Source organism: Neofelis nebulosa, chromosome 12 (genome assembly GCF_028018385.1).
Source record: "Neofelis nebulosa isolate mNeoNeb1 chromosome 12, mNeoNeb1.pri, whole genome shotgun sequence".
NCBI classification, from domain to species: Eukaryota; Metazoa; Chordata; class Mammalia; order Carnivora; family Felidae; genus Neofelis; species Neofelis nebulosa.
The window spans coordinates 95,406,703-95,431,233 of record NC_080793.1 but is presented as its reverse complement, the minus strand read 5'-3'; the positions used below and the strand labels follow the sequence as shown (position 1 = coordinate 95,431,233).

Here is a 24,531-nt window from a genome sequence, read left to right as displayed (position 1 = left end):
ATGGAAATAAAACAAAACAAAGGGGGGGGGAGGAGACAGTGACAAACAGACTCTTAACTAGAAAACAAACTGAGGGGTTCCACAGTGAGGTGGGGGAATGGATGAAACAGCTGCTGGGAATTAAGAAGTGCACCTGGGATGAGCACCAGGTGACGCGTGGACGTGTTGCTCTATATTGTACACCTGAAACTAATATTACACTGTATGTTTACTAAGTGCAATTTAAAGTAAAAGATAACATAAGGTTAAGACACCTACCTACGGGGTTTTCTGTAGTTTTCAATCACTTCATTAGGTTGGAAAAATAACCATAAATTTTTTTAAAAGCATGTATGATGTGGGGGACAGTTTGTGCCCTTACCTCGGTCTCTGGTTCCAGCAGGACTCGGAAAGTGGGTCCCAGCTCATTCTTCTAGAAGGTCCTGAGACAAACATTTCATGTATTCACGTCCTAATGGAATGCAGCTCCCGTTCTTCTGAATTTGTTAGGGTTTCTTCCTGGAAACAAGCCTGAATCTTGAACAAACCATCGACTGCATCTATGAGGTGATGTCGTGGGACCCCGCAATCCACGAGTCCTTTAATAAAATACGTCCGGTAAGTGGAGGAATGAAACACGGGAACAGCCCAGAAAATGCAAGGGCCTGTGCTGCTTAGCAACCAGCTTGCCCAGGGAAACCACCCAGCGCCCCCTCCTCAGCACTCAGTACAAAAAGGCAGCTTCTCTCTGGAGACTCAGGAGATGCCAAGTTGTTGCAAAGCTCCCAAGGTCTCCCCTGGGGCGGGCGGCAGAACCCGCTGGAAACGCAGCTCTGCTCTCTGTACTGAGACAGCGGCAGAGGCCCTGAGTCCTCTGGGAGCAACAGCAGCCCTTCCTGCTCTGAAGTACCCTGGGTCAGAAAAGCCGATGGTGCGCCCTCTGCTGGCCATCACTGCCTGGGCAGAGGAACCCGCCCCTCCGGGTCTGTGGTGCTTGAGCTCTCTCTGCTGGCTACCATGGGAATTCCTGCAATGTTGAAGGCCCTGGTCGCTCAGCTGAGGGACTGAAGGTGCTCTGGACAACTCAGCCTGTTCTCCACATTGGGAAGGGTCTTAGTGACAGGGCCTGGGACACAAAGAAATCTTTTCCTTCTCCTTTCTTTTGAGTGAAGAATGAAACTGAATTTATTAACATAATGACATCATTTGTAATGTTTTAAGCAATGTCCACAGAAAAATAGACCGCCAATTTACACATGCTGAGCAAGTAATTGTGTTTGCCACCAGACTATTTAGGTTAGATAAAGAATTGACACCTTAGAGAGAGATAACCGCTTCCAGCTATGGAATGAGTGAGTCCTAGGGATACAAGGGACAGCCAATGGAATAGAGTCAATCCTGTAATAATATTGTTGCATGCTTTCACAAGATAGCTACACTTGTGCTAAAGTACAACATAATTTATAGACATATGGAATGACTAAAATGTATGCCTAAAACTAATACAACAAATGTGTGAAGAATATTTCAATTAAAAGTCGACATCCTTTACGCTATCTTTAATTTCTGTTTTTTTGCCAATGAACTATCATTCCTGGGGCGCTTGGGTGGCTTAGTCAGTTAGGCGTCCGACTTCCCCTCAGGTCATGATCTTGCAGTCCATGAGATTGAGCCCTGTGTCAGGTTCTGTCCTGACAGCTCAGAGCCTGGAGCTTGCCCCAGATTCGGTGTCTCCTTCTCTCTCCCCCCTTCCTCCCTCAGGCTGTCTCCAAAAAAGAAAAACAGAATCATTATAAATTTAAAAAATCATTCCTAATTTAGAATCTGTGAAACTCCATTTATACCAGATTCTCTAATATCACATCTTGATGTTGAGAGCTTATCTAAATAGTCACTAATAATATATTTGATGACACATATGTGACAGGGTCAGAATGCAACTTACAGGGAGCTACACATCTGTTATGAATTTACTGTATGTATCCTTGGCTAATATTTCCAATGAAATGTGCTTTAGGGATATAGATGTATGAAATAATGTCCATCAGTCATATATGTCAAATTCCTATAGGACCATTATGCCTTCAATTACTAATTGTCATCTCTTCAAAATTAAAAGAAAGCTGGGACAAGAAAATGTCTTTGAATTTGATGTAAGAGAAGACTATGGTGTTTTAAAGGGTTCACCTACCATCTGGCATCCTCAGTTTGGCAGTGGACAGGAGGATAGAAACCCACGATCTTGATGCACACCGCTAGTTCCAGAGGGAGAATATGGACCTTCTTGTCAAATACTTTTTATCAATATCAGCAGTTCAACTCTGCCAGGTACAGACTGCCAGACCTGGGGGCAACACAATGCCTGATGCCTGGGTTCAGAACATGAGGAAGACCAGCTGGTAGGGAGTGTTGGGGAAATCCAACAGGGCCTGGGGCAGTGAGGGAGATGGGTCCGGGTCCCCTCCCCACAGGGTAGGCTCTGGCGTTTACCTGCCAATGAGCAGCACACTCTCCCTCAAGACATCCCTCTCTATGACAGAACATGAGGCTGTGCCCCCACAATTCCAGGAGAAATGAGGGATACCCATCTTTTCAAATGCAATAGCCTCTGCAAAGCTTGGCCCCAGGGATGTTGGAGTCTTGGAGTCACAGAAAACTGATGCCCATGATACCTACCATTTCTGCCCCAGCACTCAGAGACACTTCATACATCCCCTCTCCCCTGGCCCATCTCACCCCATCCACATTCCTGGATTTCCCCCTTGTACTTCCTCTTTGTCTCTGTTTCTCTCTAACCACATCTCTATTTCTTCCTTTCACTCTCTAGGACTTGCCCAATTCCCCTATCACAAATTCAGTGTCTCTCTCCCTGCCTGTCTTTTTCTCCACCTCTCCCCAGGCTTCAGGATATCTGCTCTGTGCATGCAGCCCTGTCCAGGACCACAGGGCATTCCTGTCTCTCCCTCTCTCATGTTTTGTTTTGTCCCAGGCCCTGATCACAATGAAGGAGAATCCCCTATACAGCAGCTGCTCATGTTGACATTTGCTAGAGCAATGCTGGCAGCATGTGGATAGCCAGACATTTACCCTTGGTGGCCCAGCCATGACCCAAAAGCTCCTGGAGGGCTGGCTGCTCCCCTAACCTGGGAGGAAAAAGGGGCTCACAGGGTTCAGTGTCCCTGGGACAAAGTGGATTGGCTTGGCCGATGTAGAAGGAGCCATATGCTTACACACAACTCTCCTGGGTGGTGTCCAAGGAACTATCTCAGACCATGGAGCTCTGCCCTCCCCATCCCTCAATAAGGCAACAGGGGAAGTTTTGTGAGACATCATGTGACTCACCACAAAAGCTGTGCCATTTACCCCCTTGGAGGCCACCTGGATTGGTGCTATTGGGGGCAGCTGGTAAGGTGCACAAGGGCACAAGAGCTGAGTTAATGCAAGGCCTCCTTACTGGTCTCCTGAATCCATTCCTCACCATCGGAAGAGACCCTTTCCTGGAGACAGATACCTACCCTCCTCATCAGCACAAACCCCATCAACTAGCACGCACGCTGTGTGCTCATGAGCATCTATCTACAGATATAACAACCACCACCAGATCTCCCTAAAGGATGTATCCAACTCCTCAGATGGAACCATAGGTCCCTTCCAGGCATTACAACCCCAAAGAATGATCTGTCTTCTTCCACCAATCGTGTACATACTATGTGTTGGCTAACTGCATATACAGGAACCCCAAAGTGTACACTTGATGGAGAATGAGTGTTGATTTTCCTGGAAGCAGACGCTGACACAGAAACACAACTGTGACAAGTGTATTAGGGGACATTAGGAAGGACAAAGTGGAGTGGACAGGGTGGGCAGGGAAAGCATTCAGACCAAGGGGCAGATTAGACACCATCTCTAAATATATAATAACCATAGCTGGTTTGTAATGGTTCAGTGTCCTCTTCAAATTTCAAACGGATTGCCCTCTACGTCAAAGTGATTTTGAGTTATTGCAAAGGGATCTTCTGTTCTCCTCTATGCATTTTGTCTTCTACAATACATCTGTGGCCTTGGATGAGCACATATTTGTTGGCTGCATTTGTGTGTCTACCCCAGATCTTAGATGTAGATGCCTGAATATACACATTCTCATACTTATCTTTTCCTTCTTTGTAAAGTAGGACCTGAATTTTAATAGAAAAAACACAGGTGTCTTTGTTGTATCTTTTGAAACAGAAATTGCCAATCTCCCAACCTCAGGCATTATACCCTTAGTTTCATGAAACTGAATGAACATCTGTTGATGATCTTCTGTGTGCAGATACATTCATTTCCACCCTGAGAAGGGTGAATGCCCACTCATCCCATACATTTTACAAATTCCTTATGTGCTTAACCACCTCTTCATCGCACTGACCTCAGAGACCAACATTGTTCCTGCTTCTCAGATTACAATGCTGAGGCTCTGAGATGGCCCCACTGAGAGATGGCATTAGGGCTGAGACAGCAGGATCTCAGGCAGTGCCTCTAGAAATTGTGAGGGAAGTTTCAGAGATGCAAATCTTCATGCAGGGTCATGACAGTAGGTTCAGGGGTGTGGTAACAAGATTCCAGCAGGGGCGTTTCCTGGTCAACCCTGAATTCCTGCTAAGAGTCTGATTCAGGCTGAAGGCCAAGGTAGCCACACAACTAATCTACAACCCTTCATCACATTTAGTCTCACAGAGGCACACAAACTTAGGCAGACAAGCATCCCATAAGAACCAAGTTAAACCACAATTCTCCAGGGCATTCTTTCACAAGGATCCAGAACCTTCAGGAGAACCTCCAAGGGAAACAACAGTCTTTATTTAGATAATGAACTAGGTGCACTTTGGCCACAATGACATTTCAGAGAGGATACCTGCATGAACTATCCTTGAACCCATACAGCAGCTCTGGGTGGATGTTACTCGTCGCTCACTCTCCCTGCCCAGGTTGTGGGCCCTGCCACAAATGGCCTCCAATTCCATCTCACTGAGTCCAACACCGTCCCCTCTGCACCATCTCAGCTCTCCCTTCTCATGAACAGTCTCCAATTCATTCCCATGAGATTCATGTCTCCGTCTCTTGTACTTGAGGACCCATTATTGGAGCTGCCATTATTGTAGACCAGAAGCTCCATGTAATTTAACGCATGTGACTCTCTCTCCATTAGGACAGTTGAAGCCCCTGATGGAAAAGGGTTTGCCTCATCTCTCACAGAGCCAGGGATATGGACTGTGTACTGGGCACATCTGCAGAACTAATATGCCTGCTTTTCTATTAAAAGACTCTTTCCTTCTCCACAAAGTATATATGCAGCCCAGCTCAGTAATGGAAATGACACAGCCCAACATATGTATGTCCTGAGAAACTTGAGGAATCTTAACAGTGTCCTCATCCAGCAGCACCCTTGCATTACAAAGCATGTGAGGCCATCTCTACGTCTTCTCAAAGACTCAACAACACAAAAGCTGAACGTGCTGAACATGTCAACTCATACAGCTCAGTTCATCTCACAAATAGTCGAGGTGGAGGTGGTGGGTCCTGTCCCTGAGAACATCAAGGAGCTGGAGGCAGCCCATAGAGCCCATGAACAGTGATAAAGGGTATCTGTGGGGGATGGACCTGGGAAAGAAGGAGGTCCTCTTGCACCCATAGGGACCTACAGAAGTGACAGGTGTGTTGGTATGACAGACAGAAGCAGAACGCCCACAGGAGCTGAAACACAATGAAGCAGGTGTCAGCACCTGGCCCCTTGTTCATTCATGGGTTCTAGTAGAACAGAGCATCAGTGTCAGAAAACTCTACCCTTCCATGAGGTCCCACCTATAGCCTGAAAGTACCAGATGCCACAAGTAAAAACTACTGTCGCCACCCTTCACAGCCCATGTTTACAAATGCAGAAAGCCAAGGAGTCCTATTCTAGAAGATTGATGGCAGTAATGCCAGTCTAATAAAGGAATGTATTCCAGAGAGGCAGGCTTCTGTGTCCAGGACCCCTCTGGTGTCCTCTTCCACCAGATCTGAAGACTTTTTCTTTGCACATTGAGAACAGACAGAACATGAAGGAATGAAAGAAATGACCAGAACCACACAGAGATCCAGGGCCACCCCAAGGTCAAAGCTCTACCTGCCATCCCACGCCTGTCCTCACTCTGCTTCCCTCCCTGACAAAGACATCTTCTGTGCAAGGCCACAGGGACCTCTGAGGAGATGGGGATTCCTGGAGTCCTGCATGGGGCCTGGAAATGTGTTTTCTGAGGAAACACATTACCTGTGCATATTCATTGGTCTCAAGTATGTTTATCTTAATTCACAGGTAATTCAGCTTTTAAATACAATATGAGTTGCAGAGCTATTTTGTGCCATTGTAAAAGGGAGGTAGAAATTCTACATAAAAGAATGAACAGAAACATGTCTCAATTTCAGGGGCAAAACTCCCATAAGGTATCATGAGACAAAGTACCAATTACAACTGCTCCCAGGACACAAGAGAACCTACTCATATAAACACAACTGAAGAACTCTGTGAGGTATTGGCCCTGCAGGTAATCACTGATTCTCTCCCTTCACTGCAGTTCCACGTACATTTTTTATTACACGTGCCACTTCTGAAAATTCAAAGTATTTCCACCTAGGGGACAAGTGGAGAAATTCTCTATTGTACATTTACCAACACAGAAGGACCAGTAATGAATTCTGAAATTTTTCTAAGAACCCTCAGCACTGCACAAAGCACACAATATAATGTTGGAAAGAGTTTTTATCTATTCCAGTCATGAGGCTCATAGCAGACATTCTGAACAAATTCATGGCCTACATTGAAATAGGAAAAAATGAAAATAATCAGGATAATCCCATGTAAAGAAGGTGCGGAAGGAGTCAGACGCTCCAGAAGACTTGAGGGTGCAGTGAAGTGTCATCCTCCTCAAGTTATTTCCACAAACGCTAAGTGAGAGCCACGTGGTCTTCAGCTTCCATGTACTTGTGGCGTCCAGAGGCACTAGCTAACATGATGATGTTACATTGGAGAAGCCTGGAGGCTTGTGAGCACGTAAATCAAACAGTAAAGACACCAGAGGACAAAGAAAACCAGACAAGGCCAGATAAAAGTTTCCAGAAAGCATTGCAACTGAAATGGGCAACAGAATTTACCTTGTCTTTCTCTGCATCCTTGGTAGAGACAAAACTGATATTTCCCATGGGAGCTGCATCACGTCTTAGGTCTCATAAAGGATGGAGGTGGATGGAGGTTGATTCTGACTTGCATAGACTGTGTGGAAGAAAAACAAGCCATTCACAACATGTTTCATTATATTCAACTCATTCACACTCTCAGGTCCCTTACCAGGGACAGAGCGTTTTTCATGTGCCTCGGGTGACCCTTGAGGACAAGAGGGAGATCTGATCCTGTCTCTTGAGGAAGGTTTACAGGGCCCTGGCTCAGGTGTTTTTATAACTAATCAAGCAGCTGTGACCAGCTCAGGTGTCAACTTGCTAGAAAGTATGTTAGGGGTGTGTTTCATCCCTCAGAGAGCCCAGCACATGGTCTCTGTACAAGCTACATACTAGGGAGTGTTATGTCTGTCAGCATGTATAAGGCCTCTTTCCTTCTCAGAGACACGTGTTGCCCAGCTCACTAGGTGTAAATGACTGCCCATTTCATGCATTTCCTGAGAAATTGAAGCACATTACACTGTCCTCACTCAGGCTGACCTGAAAGCCCTGTGGTGCCATCACTGCATCTTCTCCAAACACATAACAAGTAATAGACAAAACGTGTTTTATAAGTCAACTCATACTGATCATATCATCTTTCCACATGGTGGAGGAGGAAGATGAGGTCCCAGAGGACCCCAGTTTGGAGAAGGTGGGGGTGGTCCAAAGCCCATGGGTGGTGATAAATGTCAGCCTACGGGGTATGACATGGAGGGCACTTCTGGGAAAGGAGGAAATATCCTGGAAACCACGTGGACCTGCAGGACAAAAATTAAACTTTTGAGATGTGTTAGGGTAAAAGGTGAAAAATCCAACACCAACACCAACACTAACATACCTAAACCCCAATGAAGCCGAATGGCACCTGTCTCCTTCCTCTCACTTGGTTTCAATAGGGCAGCATCAGTGCTTCTAAACTCCACCCTTCCCACTGGGTCCCACCTAGAACTTCTAGGAGTTGGAGGAGACAAAGCAGTGCGTTGCTGGCAGCATGGTACTAGCTGTGCCTGCAAATGTAGGGAAGGAAGTAGCTAGTCTTAAAGGATCAGAGGGATAATTCCAGACTACTAAAGAAAGTCTGTTCCACACACACAGGCTTCTATGTCCAGGACTACTCTCCACCCAACCCTTCACCACCTCAACAGCTCCGTGTTGGCATAGTAAGAGCTGAAACGATGAGGAAGAATTTTGTTTCCATACTATTCATTTACATCTTTAATCCATTTCAAGTTAATTCTTGGAGTGGTATAACATAAGGTGCTAAGCTTTATTCTTATACATGTGAATATCCAATTTCCCCAGCCCCAGTTATTCAAGAGACTACCCTTCTCCACTGTGTATTCTTGACTCCCTTGTCAAATACTAGTTTACTGTGCATGCAAGGGTTTAGTTTGGGCTCTCAATTTCCGTTCCATTGTCTTGTGTGTGTGCTTATGCCAGTGACATACCTGATTTCTTTGTGTTAGAATGCAGCTTGAAATCAAGAAGTGTGGTGCCTCCTATTTTGTCCTTTCTTGCATTGGCTACTTGGGGTCTTTTTGTGGTTCCAAATACATTTTAGGATATGTTTTTCTAATTGCATAAAAATTGCATTGGAGTCTTGATAAAGATTGCACTGAATCTCTAGATGGCTTTGGGTAGTATGGACATTGTATCTATATTAATTCCTCTGAAAGATGGACATGGGATGGCTTTTCACTGACTTGTGTGTTCTCCTGTTTATTTCATCCAAATTGAATTTCTCCCATTTCTGTACACGGGTGTTATAGTTTTTTGTAGAGAGATCTTTCACTTCCTTGGCTAAATTTATTCCTATACAGTTTATTGTTTTTGATGCTATTGTAAATGGATTGTTTTCTTTTCTTCTTAGATAATTTGGTTAGTGTATAGGAAAGCTACAGAATTTGACATGGTGACTTTCTAGTTTGGAACTTTAATGCATTTCTTGATTAGACATTAACAAGTTCTTTTACACTGAACTTTATTTCATTCTTTTACCTTATCAAAAAAAGTCATGTTATTTGGGAATAGCTGATACAGTATGTTACATTAGTTTCAGATGAACAACATAGTGATTGGACAAGTGTATACATTCTGATACGCTAACACAGGTGTAGCTACAATCTGTCACCATGCATCACTATTCCAGTACCATTCTCAATGTTCCCTATGCTATATCTTCTATCTGTAATTTATTATTCCATAACCAGAAGCCTGCATCACCCAATCCCCTTCACATATCTAGGGCATCCTTGTCTTTTACCTGATCTTAGAGGAAAATCTTTCACAATTTCACTATTGAGTATGATGTTAGATATGTTCTTCACATACATGGCCTTTCTTATGTTGAGATATGTTCCCTCTACAGGGAATTTTTAAAGAGTTTTTTAGCACAAATAGATACCAAATTTTCTCAGAACTTTTTTTTCTGTGTCTATTGATATCGTCACAGGAGTTTTATTTTTAATTTTTAAAATGTATGGGGCACCTGGGTGGTTCAGTTGGTTGAGCGTACGACTTTGATTCATGTCATGATCTCACAGTCTATGGGTTCGAACCCCGTATCAGACTCTGTGCTGACAGCTCAGAGCCTGAAGCCTGCTTCGGATTCTGTGTCTCACTCTCTCTCTGTCCTTCCTCTGATCATGCCCAATCTCTCTCTCTCTCTCTCTCTCTCTCTCTCTCTCTGTCAAAAATAAATAAACATTAAGAAAAAATTTTAAAATGTATTTATTTTAGTTTAAATTTATTTATGTATTTCTTTAGTATTTATTTTTTCAAGTTTTTATTTAAATTCCAGTTGGTTAACATACAGTGTAATGTTAGTTTCAGGTATACAATGTAGTCATCCATCACTTACATACAACACCCAGTGTTCCTCACTACTAGCGCCCTCCTTAGCCCATCACCCATTTAACCCATCCCCCTGCCCACCTCCCTTCTAGTAATCCTCTGTTTTCTATTTATAGTTAAGAGTCTGGTTTCTGGTTGGTTTTTCTTTCATTCAATTATGTGAGGGGTCATATTTATTGATTTGCATTTCTGAAACATCCTTCCTCTACAGGGAAAAAAAAAACCTACATCACGGTCAATGATCCTTTTCATGTGATCCTGAATTTGGTTTGCCTGTATGTCACTGGGAATTATTCATCTATATTCATCACGGGAATACTGGCCTATAGTTTTCTGTTCAGGTAGTATCCTTTTCTGGCTTCCTACCAGGGTAATTCCAGTCTCATTAAATGAGTTTATGGTGTTCATTCCTTTTGAATCAGTGAGAGGACTGCTGTTATTTCTTTTACAAACGTTTGGTCACATTCACCAGTGAATCTACCTGGTCCTGGGCTTTTCTTCCCTGAGAGAATTTCGATTACTGATTCAATTTACTTACTTTGGTTATCTTCTTGTATTGATGCAGTCTTCCTTTAATGGGTCTGTGCAAACCTTCTATTTCTTCCTGATACAGTCTTGGTATATTGTGTGTTTCTAAGAACCTATCCATTTCTTCTGGGTAGGCGGTTTGCTGGCATCTAATTTAGCCATGGTGGCCTCTTTGTCTCCTTTATGTTTCTTTGGTATCAGGTGTAATGTCTACACTTTTATTTATAATTATTTTGAGTTGGGTCCTCTCTCTGTCTTAGCATAGTCGATGTATAATCTTGAAAATTTTGTTTCACTCTTCAGAAAACCCACTTTTGGTCTTCATCATATTTTCTATTGATTTCATGGTCTCAAATTCATTCGTTTCCACTCTCATATGGATTAATTTCTCCCTTTTGAGAACATTGGACATTGGTAGATTGTTGTTTTTTTCTAGTTCTTTTAAGTTAAAGGTAGATTGTTCATTTGAGTCCCAAATCTATCCTCCACACATGCAAATCCAGTGACTCATCAAAGAAACTTCATAGGTCTCTCCTGTCCTATTTCTCATTCTCAGAACTCTGAGAAATGGAACCAGAAAATTTATTTGAAGACACAATAGATGAAAACTTCCTTAATGCGGGGAATGAAACAGACCCAGAAGCAGGAGGCACAAAGAACCCCCAAAATATTCAACAGAAGCAGATCCACATCAAGTCATAGTAATTAAAATGCAAAATGTCGTGATAAAGAAAAAATTTAACAGCAGGAAAACAAAAGATGACAACTACCTACAAGAGAAACCCCATAAGGTTATCACTGGATGTTTTTCAGAAGAAACTTTGAAACTGTAAGTGAGCAGCACGGTATGGTAAAGGTGCTGAATGGATAACATCTGCAGCCAAAGAGAGTCTATCCACAACACTATCATTCAGATGGAAGGAGAGATCAAGAGGTTCCAGAATAAATACTCAGCGAGTTCACAACCAACAAACCACCCCTGCAAGAAATGTTAAAGGGGACCCTTTAAGTGGAAAAGAAACACCTAAAGTGACAATATTAAAGTGTGAAACGCAAAAGCAATAAAAATGAGTATATCTGTAAAACATCAGCCAAAGTATTCGCGATATGAAAGGTTTTGAAATATGACACTACATATCTACAACACGGGGAGGAGAGGAGTAAAGAACCGGTTCAAACTTAAACAACTATCAACTTAATATAGACTTCTATATGCACAAGTGGTTAGGTACAATCCTAATAATAACCACAAATCAAACACCACCAATACATATGTAGACTATAAAGACAAGCAATTTCAACTGTGGTACTAAAGAAACCCAGCAAACCATAAAAAAGAGAAAGAGAAGAAAGGATCAAAAAGATTCAGAAACAACCATCACCAAGTAATAAAAGGACAAGTACATGTCTGTCAATTACTTTGAAAGGAAACAGAATAAATGCTCAAATCAAAGGCACTGGGTGACAGATAGGGGCACCTGGATGGCTCAATCACTTGAGATTTTGACTCTTGATTTTAGCTCAGGCTATGATGCCAGGATCATCGGATTGAGCCCCAATTGGGCTCTGCACTGAGCATGGAACTTGCTTAAGATACATCTTCACTCTCATTCTCTCTCTTTCTCTCTATCTTCCCCCATTCCCCCCACCCTGCCCTCCCATCCCCGTGCTCTCTCTCCTCATAATAAAAGACACTAGGTGAGAGAATGAATGAAATATAGGATCTATCTAACCTCTACCTACAAGAGAGTAATTATAAAACTAAAGTAACAAAAGAAAACAGCAGTAGCCATACCTATATCAGACAAATAGATTTAAAAATAAAACTCTAATAAGAGAGAAAGAAGGACACTATAATGACAAAAGGTATAATCCAACAAAAGATACAACAATTGTAAACATATATGTGCTCAACCTGAGACATCCAATACACAAAACAGTCAAAACCTAAAGTAAAGAATTGATACTCATATAATCATAGTAGGGCACTTAAAAACCACAAAGACATCAAGGGAGATATCATTCCATCAGAATATATACATTTGTATATTTTCTAATAACACCATGCACATGGGTTCCAGAATCAGTGAAGAAATACTCGACATGGAACGTGGAATATCACCATGTCATTTCCAAAGCGCGACTGCACCTACACGAGATGATTTCTAAAGCACACCCTAAAGGTGGCACATACATTTGTCTAGCCTTGGAACACAGAGAATAATCCTGACGGGCACACACCCTTGTGTACTCCACTCAGGCCTTTGGGGAGACACCTATTCTGATCTGGGGTAAATGCCTGGAGCCCCAAGGGACCTAACCCTAAACATAATGGTAAACCTAACCAGAATCCTCACCCTACACCTAGCCCTATATATCACACTAACTCTACAACAGATCCACATCGGAGCATGTGTCCTCATATCAGCCTTCCATGGAATTCAAAACACTGATGTCACTTCGACCCTGGCAATTTCTGAAGACCGAACCATAAACCTATGACACCACGCGCCTGGGGTTGAGAAGCAGTACAGGGTCACCCTGCATGGAACCTGGAACCTCACCATGTCGTTTCCCAGGCATGGCTGCAGCTGCCAGAGAGGATTCCTGAGGTCTACCCGACCAGGGGCCCATAGAGCTGTGTGGCCTTGAAAGCCAAACTCTGATCCTGAACGGCACCCTCCCTTGTGCCCTCACCTCAGCCCTCTGGGAAGACCACTGCACTGCTGTGGGTTCAGCGCTTGGAGACTTCTGGGACCTAACCCTAACCGTGACCTACACCTAACCGGAACCCTCCACCGAACGCTAAGCTGCCTCCAACCGTAACCCTACACTTGGCGGCACCTTCTCATGGGCCCTCACTTCAGCCCTCGAGGGAGATCACAAGACTGTAGTCGCTTTTGCCCTGGCAACGTCCCTGGACCGAACCCTAACCCGAGCTAAGGCTCTCTTCCCATGGGGACCCAATACCAAAGTCTGACAACACCACGCGCCTGGGGTGCAAAATCGAGGCAGGGACACGCGGCATGAAACCTGGAAGCTCACCATGTGGTTTCCCAGGCGCAGCTGCAGCTGCCTGAGAGGATACCTGAGGCCTCCCCAACAGGAGGCCCATAGAGTTGTGTGGCCTTGGAAGCCAACATCTGATTGTGACTGGCACCCTCCCTGGTGCCCTCAAACCAGCCCTCGGGGAGAACACTACACGACTGTGGGTTCAGTGCATGGAGCCTCCCGGGATCTAACCCAAACCCTGACCCTACCCCTAACCTGAACCCTCCATTGAAAACTAAGCCGGCCTCGAACCCTAACCCTACCCTTGAGCCGCACCGTCGCATGGACCCTCACTTCAGCCCTCGAGGGTGATCACGAGACTGGAGTCGCTTGGGCCCTGGTGACATGCCTGGACCAAACCGTGACCCTAGCTAAGGCTCTCTCCCCATGTGGATGGAATACCAAATTCTGACAACACCTCGTGCCTGGGGTCCAGAAGCAGTGCAGGATCACTCGGCATTGAACTTAGAATCTCAACATGTAGTTTCCCAGTCCCAGCTGTGGCTGCCCGATAGGATTCCTGAGGCCTTCCCGACCAGGGGCCCATAGATTTGTGTGACTTTGAAGCCAAAGACTGATCCTGACCGGCACCCTCCCTTGTACCCTCAACTCAGTCTTTCTGGGAGTTCACTGCACTGCTGGGGGTTCAGCGCCTGGAGCCTCCTGGTACCTAACCCTACCCCTAACCGGAACCCTCCACCGAAAACTAAGTTGCCTCGAACCCTAACCCTACACGTGGGCGGCACCATCGCAGAGGCCCTCACTTCAGCCCTCGAGTGAGATCACAAGACTAGAGTCGCTTCGGCCCTGGCGACATCCCTGGACCGAACCCTAACCCTAGCTAAGGCTCTCTCCCCATGGGGACCCAATACCAAACTCTGACAACACCACGCGCCTAGGGTGCAGAATCAGGGCAGGATCACTTGGCATGGAACCTGGAAGCTAACCATGTCATTTCCCAAGCCCTACTGCAGGTGACACAGAGGATGCCTGAGGCCTCCCTGACCAGGGGACCAAAGATTTGTGTGACCTTGGAAGCCAAAGACTGATCCTGAATGGCAACCTCCCTTGTGTCCTCTACTCAGTCTTTTGGGGAGACCACTGTACTGTTGTGGGTTCATCTCCTGGAGCCGCCTGGGACCTAACCCGGATCCTGACCCTACCCCTAACCGGAACCCTCCACCGAAACCTAAGCTGACTTGAACCCTAACCCTAAACTTGAGCCGCACTGTCGTATGGGCCCTCCCTTCATCACTCGAGGGAGATCACAAGACCGGAGTCGCTTTCGCCCTGGCGACTTCCCTGGACCAAACCGTAAACCTAGATAAGGCTCTCTCCCCATGGGGATCCAATACCAAAGTCTGACAACACCACGCGCCAGGGGTGCAGAATCAGGGCAGGGTCACACGGCATGGAACCTGGAAGCTCACCATGTCCTTTCCCAGGCCGGGCTGCAGCTCCCCAGATGATTCCTGAATCCTCCCCGACAAGGGGCCCATTGACTTGTGTGGCCTAGGAAGCCAAAGACTGATCCTGCCCGAAGACCTCCCTTGTGCCCTCAACTCAGCCCTTTGGGGAGACCAATTCACTCCTGTGGGTTCAGTGCCTGAAGCCTCCTGGGACCTAACCCTAACCCTAACCCTAACCCTATTCAGAACCTCCACTGTAACCTAAGCTGGCCTCGAAACCTAACCCTACACTTGAGCCGCACCATCGCATGGGCCCTACTTAGCCCTCGAAGGAGATCACGAGACTGGAGTCGCTTCGGCCTGGCAACGTCCCCGACCGAAATCTAACCCTAGCTAAGGCTCTCTCCCCATGAGATCCCAATACCAAAGTCTGACAACATGACGCGCCTGGGGTCCAGAAGCGATGCAGGGTCACTCTGCATGGAACCTGGAAGCTCACCTTGTCGAATCCCAGGCCCAGCTGCAGCTGCCCGAGAGGATGCCTGTGGCCTCCCCGACCAGGGGCCCATAGAGTTGTGTGGCCTTGGAAGCCAACGTCTGATCCTGACCTGCAACCTTCCTTGTGCCCTCTACTCAGTCTTTCAGGGAGACCACTGCACTGCTGTGGGTTCAGCGCCTGGAGACTCCTGGGACCTAACCCTAAAGCTAACCCTACCCCTAACCGCAACCCTCCACCGAAACCTAAGCCGGCCTTGAATGTTAACCCTACACTTGAGCCGCACCGTCACATGGGCCCTCACTTCAGCCCTCGAGGGAGATCTCGAGACTGGAGTCGCTTCGGCCATGGCGACGACCCTGGACGGAACCCTAACCCTAGCTAAGGCTCTCTTACCATGGGGACCCAATACCAAAGTGTCAACACCACGAGCCGGGGTGCAAAATCAGGACAGACACACTCGGCATGGAACCTGGAAGCTCACCATGTGGTTTCCCAGGCCTGGCTACAGCTGCCTGAGACGATTACTGAGGGCTCTCCGATCAGGGGCCCATAGAGGTTTGTGGCCTTGGAAGCCAAAGACTGATCCTGACCAGCAACCTCCCTTGTGCCCTCACCTCAGCCCTTCGAGGAGACCACTGTACTGCTGTGGGTTCAGCGCCTGCATCCTTCTGGGACCTAACCTTAAACCTAACCCTACCCTTAACTGGAACCCTCCACCGAAACCTAAGCCGGCCTCGAATCCTAACCCTACATTTGAGCCGCACCATCGTTGGGCCCTCGCTTCATCCCTCGAGGGAGATCACGAGACTGGAGTGGCTTCTGCCCTGGCAACGTCCCTACACCAATCCCTAACCCTAGCTAAGGCTCTCTCCCCATGGGGACCCAATACCAAAGTCTGAAAACATGACGTGCCTGGGGTCGAGAAGCGGTGCAGGGTCACTCAGCATGGAACCTGGAAACTCACCATGTGGTTTCCCAGGCCTGGCTGCAGCTACCCAAAAGGATTCCTGAAGCCTCCCTGACCAGGGGCCCATAGAGCTGTGTGCCCTTGGAAGCCAAAGAATGATCCTGAACAGCACCCTCCCTTGTGCCCTCAACTCAGCTCTTCGGGGAGACCACTGCACTGCTGTGGGTTCAACACATGGAGCCTCCTGGGTCCTAAACTTAACCCTAACCCTACCCCTAACCTGAACCCTCCACCTAAACCTAAGCCGGCCTCGAACCCTAACCCTACACTTGAGCCGAACCATCACATGGGCCCTCACTTCAGCCCTCGAGGGAGATCTCGAGACTGGAGTGGCTTCTGCCCTGGCAAAGTCCCTGGACCGAACCCTAACCCTAGCTAAGTCTCTCTCCCATGAGAACCCAATACCAAACTCTGACAACACCACGCGCCAGGGGTCCAGATGAGATGCAGAGTCACTCGGCATGGAACCTGGAGGCCGACCATGTCATTTCCCAACCCGGCTGCAGCTGCCCAAGAGGATTCCTGGGGCCTCCTCGACCAGGGGCCCATAGAGTTGTGTGGCCTTGGAAGCCAAAGACTTATCCTCATCGGCACCCTCCCTTGTGTCCTCAACTGAGCCCTTCGGGGAGAACACTGCACTGCTGTGGGTTCAGTGCGTGGAGACTCCTGGGACCTAACCCTAACCCTAACCCTAGTCCTAACTGGGACCCTCCACCGAAACCTAAGCCAGCCTCGAACCCTAATCTTACACTTGAAGCGCACCGTCGCATGAGCCCTCCCTTCAGCCCTCCAGGGATTTCACGAGACTGGAGTCGCTTTGGCCCTGGCGACGTCCCCGGACCGAACCCTAACCCTAGCTAAGTCTCTCTCCGCATGGGGACCCAATACCAAAGTCTGACAACACCATGCACCTGGGGTGCAGAAGCGGTGCAGGGTCACTCAGCATGGAACCCGGAGGCTCACCATGTCGTTTCCCAGGCCCAGCCACAGCTGCGCCAGAGAATTCCTGAGGCCTACCCGACCAGTGGCCCATAGAGTTCTGTGGCCTTGGAAGCCAAAGACCTATCCTGACTGGCACCCTCCCTTGTTCACTCAACTGAGCCTTTCGGGGAGACCACTGCACTGCTGTTGGTTCAGCGCCTCGAGCCTCCTGGGACCTAACCCTACCCCTAACCAGGACCCTCAACCGAAACCTAAGCCTATCTCCAACCCTAACCCTACACTTGACCCTCACCATCGCATGGCCCTCACTTCAGTCCTCTAGGGAGATCATGAGACTGGAGTCGCTTTGGCCCTGGTGACGTCCAGGGATCGAACCCTAACCCTAGCTAAGGCTCTCTCCCCATGGGGACCCAATACCAAAGTCTGACAACACCACGCGCCTGGGGTCTGGAAGTGGTTCAGGCTCCCTCGGCATGGAACCTGGAAGCACAATCAAGGCCATAGAGACATCTCTCTTGGACATGGTGTTATTCACACTGTACAATGACCTACTGGACATTTCTACAGTTCACGAGGGAACTCTTGCCACCTGCCTCAAAGACACCAGTTGAGAAGAATGCAAAATACACTGACGAAAAGAAAGTGATGTGAATTGTCCACCTTCAGAATATTGTCTCCTTGAAAAGGAATGCGGGTTGGGGCGCCTGGGTGGCTCAGTCGGTTGGGCGGCCGACTTCGGCTCAGGTCATGATCTTGCAGTCCGTGAGCTCTAGCCCTGAGTCGGGCTCTGTGCTGACAGCTCAGAGCCTGGAGCCTGCTTCAGATTCTGTGCCTCCCTCTCTCCGACCCTCCCCTGTTCATGGTCTGTCTCTCCCTGTCTCAAAAATAAATAAACGTTAAAAAAAAAAAGAAAAAGAAAAAGAAAAAAGGAATGCGGGGAAAGGTTGGGAAGGGAAAAGAGTGAAAGGAAGGAAAACTGAGTTCATAGGATGCAATAATGCCGGCACCCCTGATCTCCTGCTAGACATAAACTCCCATCTTATTTGCAGCAGGATACCATCACACTACACCTGAATTCTCCTCCCAATATTTCCTACCCAATATCTAGAGTTTTAACAACAAAATATATACATTTAGCAGTCATGTCGCTATGATGGGACTGAAATGTAAAGGACAATGAAAATAAACCCTGAGATTTCCACAAAGTGAAGGAAGGTGCAGATCACAGAAATCAAGGCAGAAGGGAGAAACACAATTTTTAATGATTACTACAATAGAAGTATTGTTGGTGTTAAATGTCCTCAGAGAAAGAAAATTATCCCCACTGCCTGACACATTTGTTCTTACAACAGTGTTTGTAACAATTAATTCCTGAAAGTCTTACTCTCCTGTGAGCTTCTGTCTTTGCCCACACATTCCAACACAAACGTCTACATTCTTCTGCAGCGTGTCCCACTTGGCATCCTTTGACCCTTTCCCACACTTAAGTGCATCACAGTTGTCCCCCAGTTCCCTTTTGCTGTCTGTCAAGCATAAAACAGTGTACCTGAGGGGCGCCTTGGTGGCTCAATCGGCTGAGTGTCCGACTTCAGCTCAGGTCATGATCTCATGGCTCGTGAGTTCGAACCCTGCATCGGGCTCAGTGCTGACAGCTCAGAGCCTGGAGCCTGCTTCGGATTCTGTATCTCCCTCTCTCTCTCTGCCCCTAACCCACTTGCATTCTGTCTCTCTCTCAAAAATAAATAAACATTAAAAATTAACAAAAAAAAAACCCAACAGTGTACTTGAGTGTGTGCACCTGTTACCACGAGTGTGGCCATGAAGGGGGAGAGGAGAAAGGACAGGATTCCCAAGGCAGGAAGCCACTTTTTACCTTCCCAGACCAAACTCATTCTATCAAGTGCAGTTTTCTTCCCTCCAAGCAACACCTCTTCCAGGTTACATTTATGAGACGTCAAGACTCCCTGCATTGAACCCTTGATGTGTGCACCAGTATCTCCTGACTTTAAGACAGATTTGAGAAAGGTGGAGTGACTATAGAAGAACGTGAATGTACTTACCACTACTAAAATGTACACTTAAATATTTATGATGGGAAACTTTCTAATGCATGTATTTTACCAGTTAAAGAAGAGAAACTCAAAAAGAAAGTAATGATGTTCATTTCTGATTTATATAACATTTGATAGTAAATTTTTTTTACCTGATTCTTGTGGATCTTAACCTGAGCATTTTCTTTCTGCACAGCCTGTTTCTTCAGACTTCGATTTCACTTCCTGTTCTTCACACTTCAATTTCACTTCGCTGGTATGAACTTCGTAAAGGGAGAGGTGAACCTGAACAAAACATTCTTTCTAGTGACTTCTTCCCAAGAAGAAGATCACTCAGTAGATAACATATAAATCGAATATTCTAAGACATGAAAGATTTGTTTTTCTTCAAAGCTAAAGTGTACAATGGAGATCCTGCAGGAAATAGAGGGAATTTACTTCTGAAACTTCTGAAGTGTTTACTAAAATAGCACCTTTCAAGTTCTTTGTAGATTTTTCCTTTCCCCCATTTGCAAGTAGGATAGAAACCAAAAGTACAAAGAAGCACTGTCAATAGAACATACCCCACAGTTAGTCCCTGTATCATTAAAAACAGTCAATCCAGTTTGGGCCAAAGAGAAAAGACAGACACATAAAGAAATGAAGGATGAAGAGAACAGTGGAAGATGTAAATGTTTCACAGCAACTATCTTGGTTTCCAGTCAATGGAGCTGTGACTGGATGACAATGAAAAAGCGAAGAAAGTGTAAAATATTTCAAGCCAAACAGCTCCAATGAATGACTTTTCTTTATGGAAGAGAAATATTGTCACCAGATTCTCTCAAAATTCTCTGCTCTGCATTAAGAGGAACAGAACCATTCAACATGGCAAGAAACCTCTAGTGCTCTCTCCCACCAGCACTAAATGATATAAAAATTAAGCCAGGGTTATGAAAACAAATGCTGCCTAACTCCTAAATAAAAGAGGTACTATAGTGTTACTGCTTGAAACAGTAGTGAACAGCATGGAGGGTTGAGGGGCTCAATTCACCCAATGACCAAAAGGGCGCAAATGTCAAATTATGATCACTTGGGAAGCCCCAATTCTTGACATTCTGATTTCTCTCAGATTGCAATGAAGCGTGTGCACTTGGAATGATGTTATTAAAAAATTCATTAGTGCACTCAAGTGTCTCACTGTTATTCTTCAACAAAACACATAGTCATCAGGAACACTTACTCATTACTTTTACTTCCATTTTTAAAGGACAAAGAAGGTATTTTAATATTTTTTATTTATTTTTTGAAAGAGAGAGTGAGCAGGGGAAGGGCAAAGAGAGACAGAGGGAGAGAATCCCAAGCAGGTCCCCACCATCAGCACGAAGCCCGATGCAGGACTCAAACTCACAAATCATGAGAACATGACCTGAGCTGAAACCAAGAGTTGGATGTTTAACCAAGTGAGCCACCCAGGTGCCCCAGGACAAAGAAGGGATTTTTATCTTACATCTATGTGCTTTGTAAGAGGGAAGCTTATTTTGCCACATGGTTTCTTGAGCACATTTCTTCGCTCCATTGATCTACACAAATATGTAATAAAGGATTCAGAATTCAAAACTATTAACTACGTTGACATAAAAACTTATCTTTGGTGGGTAAGTCATTACAGAAATAAAGAATGTGGTATTTTACATGTGTGATGATTGCTTTGAATTTAGCCTGGTAGACAATGGAATGAAATGGGACATCAGGATGAAAGAGGAGATGGCAAAATCAGTGAACCAGAAGTGAACACAATTCCAGGTGAAATCATGAAAATGAAAAAAGGGGGGAGGATGGTTATACCTTCTATTCACAAATGGACATTTTTTCTGCATGTTTTGCATTTTCCTTCATGTAGTACTTAATCTTCTCAGAAATTTGATCTAAATTAACCAAAAAGATAAAAGAGCAATCTCTCAAGATTAGTACCAAAACCAGGAAAATCAAACCACCCATTGTGTCAACAGCAAAGGCATATGATCTGGCACTGTGGTCACATATAACATTTTGGCATTACTGTGGTCCCTGAAGAAAGCAAGTTTTAGTTAGTGGCACTTTATTTTTCCTTCTCTCATTCTTTCCTTCTTCCTCTCTCTCTCCCTCTCTCTGTTTCTCTCTATATATCTCTCCTCTTTCTTTTTCTTTTAGAGAGAAAGAACACATGAGCGGGCGAAAGGTATGGAGAGAGAGAGAATCTTAAGCATATTCCAGGCTCAATGCGGAGTCCAAGGCAGGGTTCGATCCCATGACCCTGCGATCATTTCCTGAGCCAAAATCAAAAGTCAGATACACAACCGACTGAGCCACCCAGGTGTTCCCTAATATCCCATCATTAAGCAACTTTCTTCTTAGAATATATGAACAGCTCAAATTGTTCTGACATCACCAGAGGAGAAATGGAGAAAAATCAAGTATCCTACATACTTATATTCTGTCCTTCATGATCAAATAAACAAGTCAGTGCAATTACTTTAAAAAAAAAAAGTCAAAAAGAAAAAATAACCTGCCTAATTTCTTCCACGTTTTCCCCCACTTTCACCCACCCTTTAAAAATAATGAAAGGGGCACCTGGGTGACTCAGTCAGTTGAGATCCAGCTTTAGCACAGGTCATCATCTTACCGCTCATGAGTTCAAGCCCCATATCAGGCTCGCTGCTGTCAACACAGAGCCTGTTTCAGATTTTCTTTCCTCCTCTCCCTCTGCCCCCTCCTCACTTGCACTCTCACTCTCTCTCAAAATTAAATAAATCCTTTAAATAGATATATAGATAAATAAATAAACAACAATAACAATAAAAATAACAATAACAAGGGGCGCCTGGGTGGCACAGTCGGTTAAGCGTCCGACTTCAGCCAGGTCACGATCTCGCGGCCCGTGAGTTCGAGCCCCGCGTCAGGCTCTGGGCTGATGGCTCGGAGCCTGGAGCCTGTTTCCGATTCTGTATCTCCCTCTCTCTCTGCCCCTCCCCCGTTCATGCTCTGTCTCTCTCTGTCCCAAAAATAAATAAAAAACGTTGAAAAAAAAATTTAAAAAAATAAAAATAAAAATAAAAATAAAAAAAAATAACAATAACAAGAGAGCGTGCACCTGGGCGCCTAATCAGTTAATTTTGGCTCAGGTCATGATCTCACGGTTGGTGAGATTGAGCCCCATGTGAGGCTCTGTACTGAAAGCATGGAGGCTGCTTGGGATTCTCTCTCTCTCCCTCTCTCTCTGCCCCTCAACCACTCATGCACACACACTCTCTCTCTCTCAAAATAAGTAAATAAACATTTAAACAAATACTGAGAGACAAAGTATTCTAAGTGTCACTTTTTGGCCCTCAGAGGCCTCCAATATCTTTCTGCTGCTCCACAGGGTCCCATCCATGAGAACCAGGGCGGGATGCTCACTCAGGTGGATATGGCCTTGGAATCAAACACACTTGGGTAAAATGTCAGCTTTACTACTTAGTAGCTAGAACCCTGGATAACTCCCCAAATCACAAGATGGTGAAAGCCCAAGATGCAAAGGTTACCACCTGCATCACTGGTAAACACCATGCAGGAAACACTCACCTTACAGGTGGATAGCACATGGACAGCACCTAGAACAGGGCCCAGCACTCCAGAATCTTCTGACAGGCATTGAATTCTATTGTTTGGTCCCAAACTGCAAACTTACCTGCTATTTGTACAATGGGAGAGCTCTGATGCCCTGAGGTCGCCATTCTCTATACTAGCAGTGCTATATTCCCCATAGCAACGCCAGCATTTGAGGACCCACTATGTGCCAAATCCCTTAATCAGCAGAGTCCGTGAAGCCTATACACAATCCATTAGCCCCATTTTGCATCTTGTTCACTTCCACTCGCTCTCCACTGGCATTAGAGGCTCTCTCCACCCAGGACTTGTAACACATGTTTTAAACCTCTCTAGTGACACACACGTGGCCTGGCAATATCTGACTTCTTCTCTAAGCCTTGAGCTTCTTGATAGGCTCAGAGAGTGCCTTAATCTGTGCATTTCCCCCAGTAGGCAGGTCACGCCAATATACTCCTGCCACTGGATTCTTAAACATTTCTGACCAGAGGTAAACTCATCTGCTTCTAATTGTCCGATTTTTTCCTCTACTTGGTCACCTGTCTCAGTTGGTGGCTACTCAATCTGTGTTGTCACTTAGGATGCAAACAAGAAGGCTAAGGGGCTAACTAGTTAAGGGGCTAACTATACCTGATAAGTCAATGTCTTTACTTCTAGTGGAATTAGAAACCACAGTGAACAGCTGTATTAAGAAAAGATTACAGAGCACCTGGGTGGCTCAGTCGGTTGAGCATCCAACCCTTGATTTTGGCTCAGGTCATGATCTCATGGTTTGTGACATCGAGCCCCACGTCAGGATTTTGAATCTTTTAAAAAGAGATTTAAAAAGAATAGATTACAAGGAAAATAGAAGCCTGAAATCTTACCTTCATATATTCGACTCTTTACCTAGAAGAGGGATAAAGAAAACTAAATTTGATGTAGAAACGATATTTTTTATAAAAGTATAGTTCGTGACAAAAAAGTCAAAATCATAATCCAATGTGGTATTATAATAAAGGTGTGGTTCAGCAAAATAAATTATTTTTTAAGTGTTGCAATTCTAGTATAGTTAATATACAGTGTTATGTTCGATTCGGGTACACATATTGGGATTCAACAATGCTGTACATTACTCAGGGCTCATCATGGTAAGTGTACTCTTTAATCCTCATCACCTATTTCTCCCATCCCACCCACTTTTCTCCCCTCTGGTAACCATCACTTTGTTCTCTAAAGTTAGGAATCTCTTTCTTGGTTCATCTCTCTCTTTTTCCCCGCTTTGCTCATTTGTTCTGTTTCTTAAATTCCACATATGAGTGAAATCATATGGTATTTATCTTTAACTTAGCATTATATCCTCTATATCAATCCATGTTGTTGCACATGGCAAGATTTCCTTCCTTTTTATGGCTGAGTAATATTCTAGTGTGTGTG

The 24,531-nt window shown here is 45.4% G+C and overlaps 1 long non-coding RNA gene across 4 annotated transcripts in view; it reads right to left on the bottom strand.

Moving 5' to 3' along the window:
• LOC131492233 (uncharacterized) overlaps positions 1–22,259 on the bottom strand; it is a 53,053-nt gene extending 30,794 nt beyond the window's left edge. For 3 of the 4 annotated variants that reach the window (XR_009251941.1, XR_009251944.1, XR_009251942.1), the window contains exons 1-4: positions 21,337–22,259; positions 19,665–19,797; positions 7,150–7,267; positions 362–516 (exon numbers count right to left, since the gene is read on the bottom strand). This is a non-coding gene — a long non-coding RNA (uncharacterized LOC131492233). Of the gene's footprint in view, positions 1–361; positions 517–7,149; positions 7,268–10,603; positions 12,181–19,664; positions 19,798–21,336 lie in introns of those variants that run through there. The other variant, XR_009251943.1, reaches the window with a different exon arrangement.
• Positions 22,260–24,531: the final 2,272 nt, after the last annotated feature.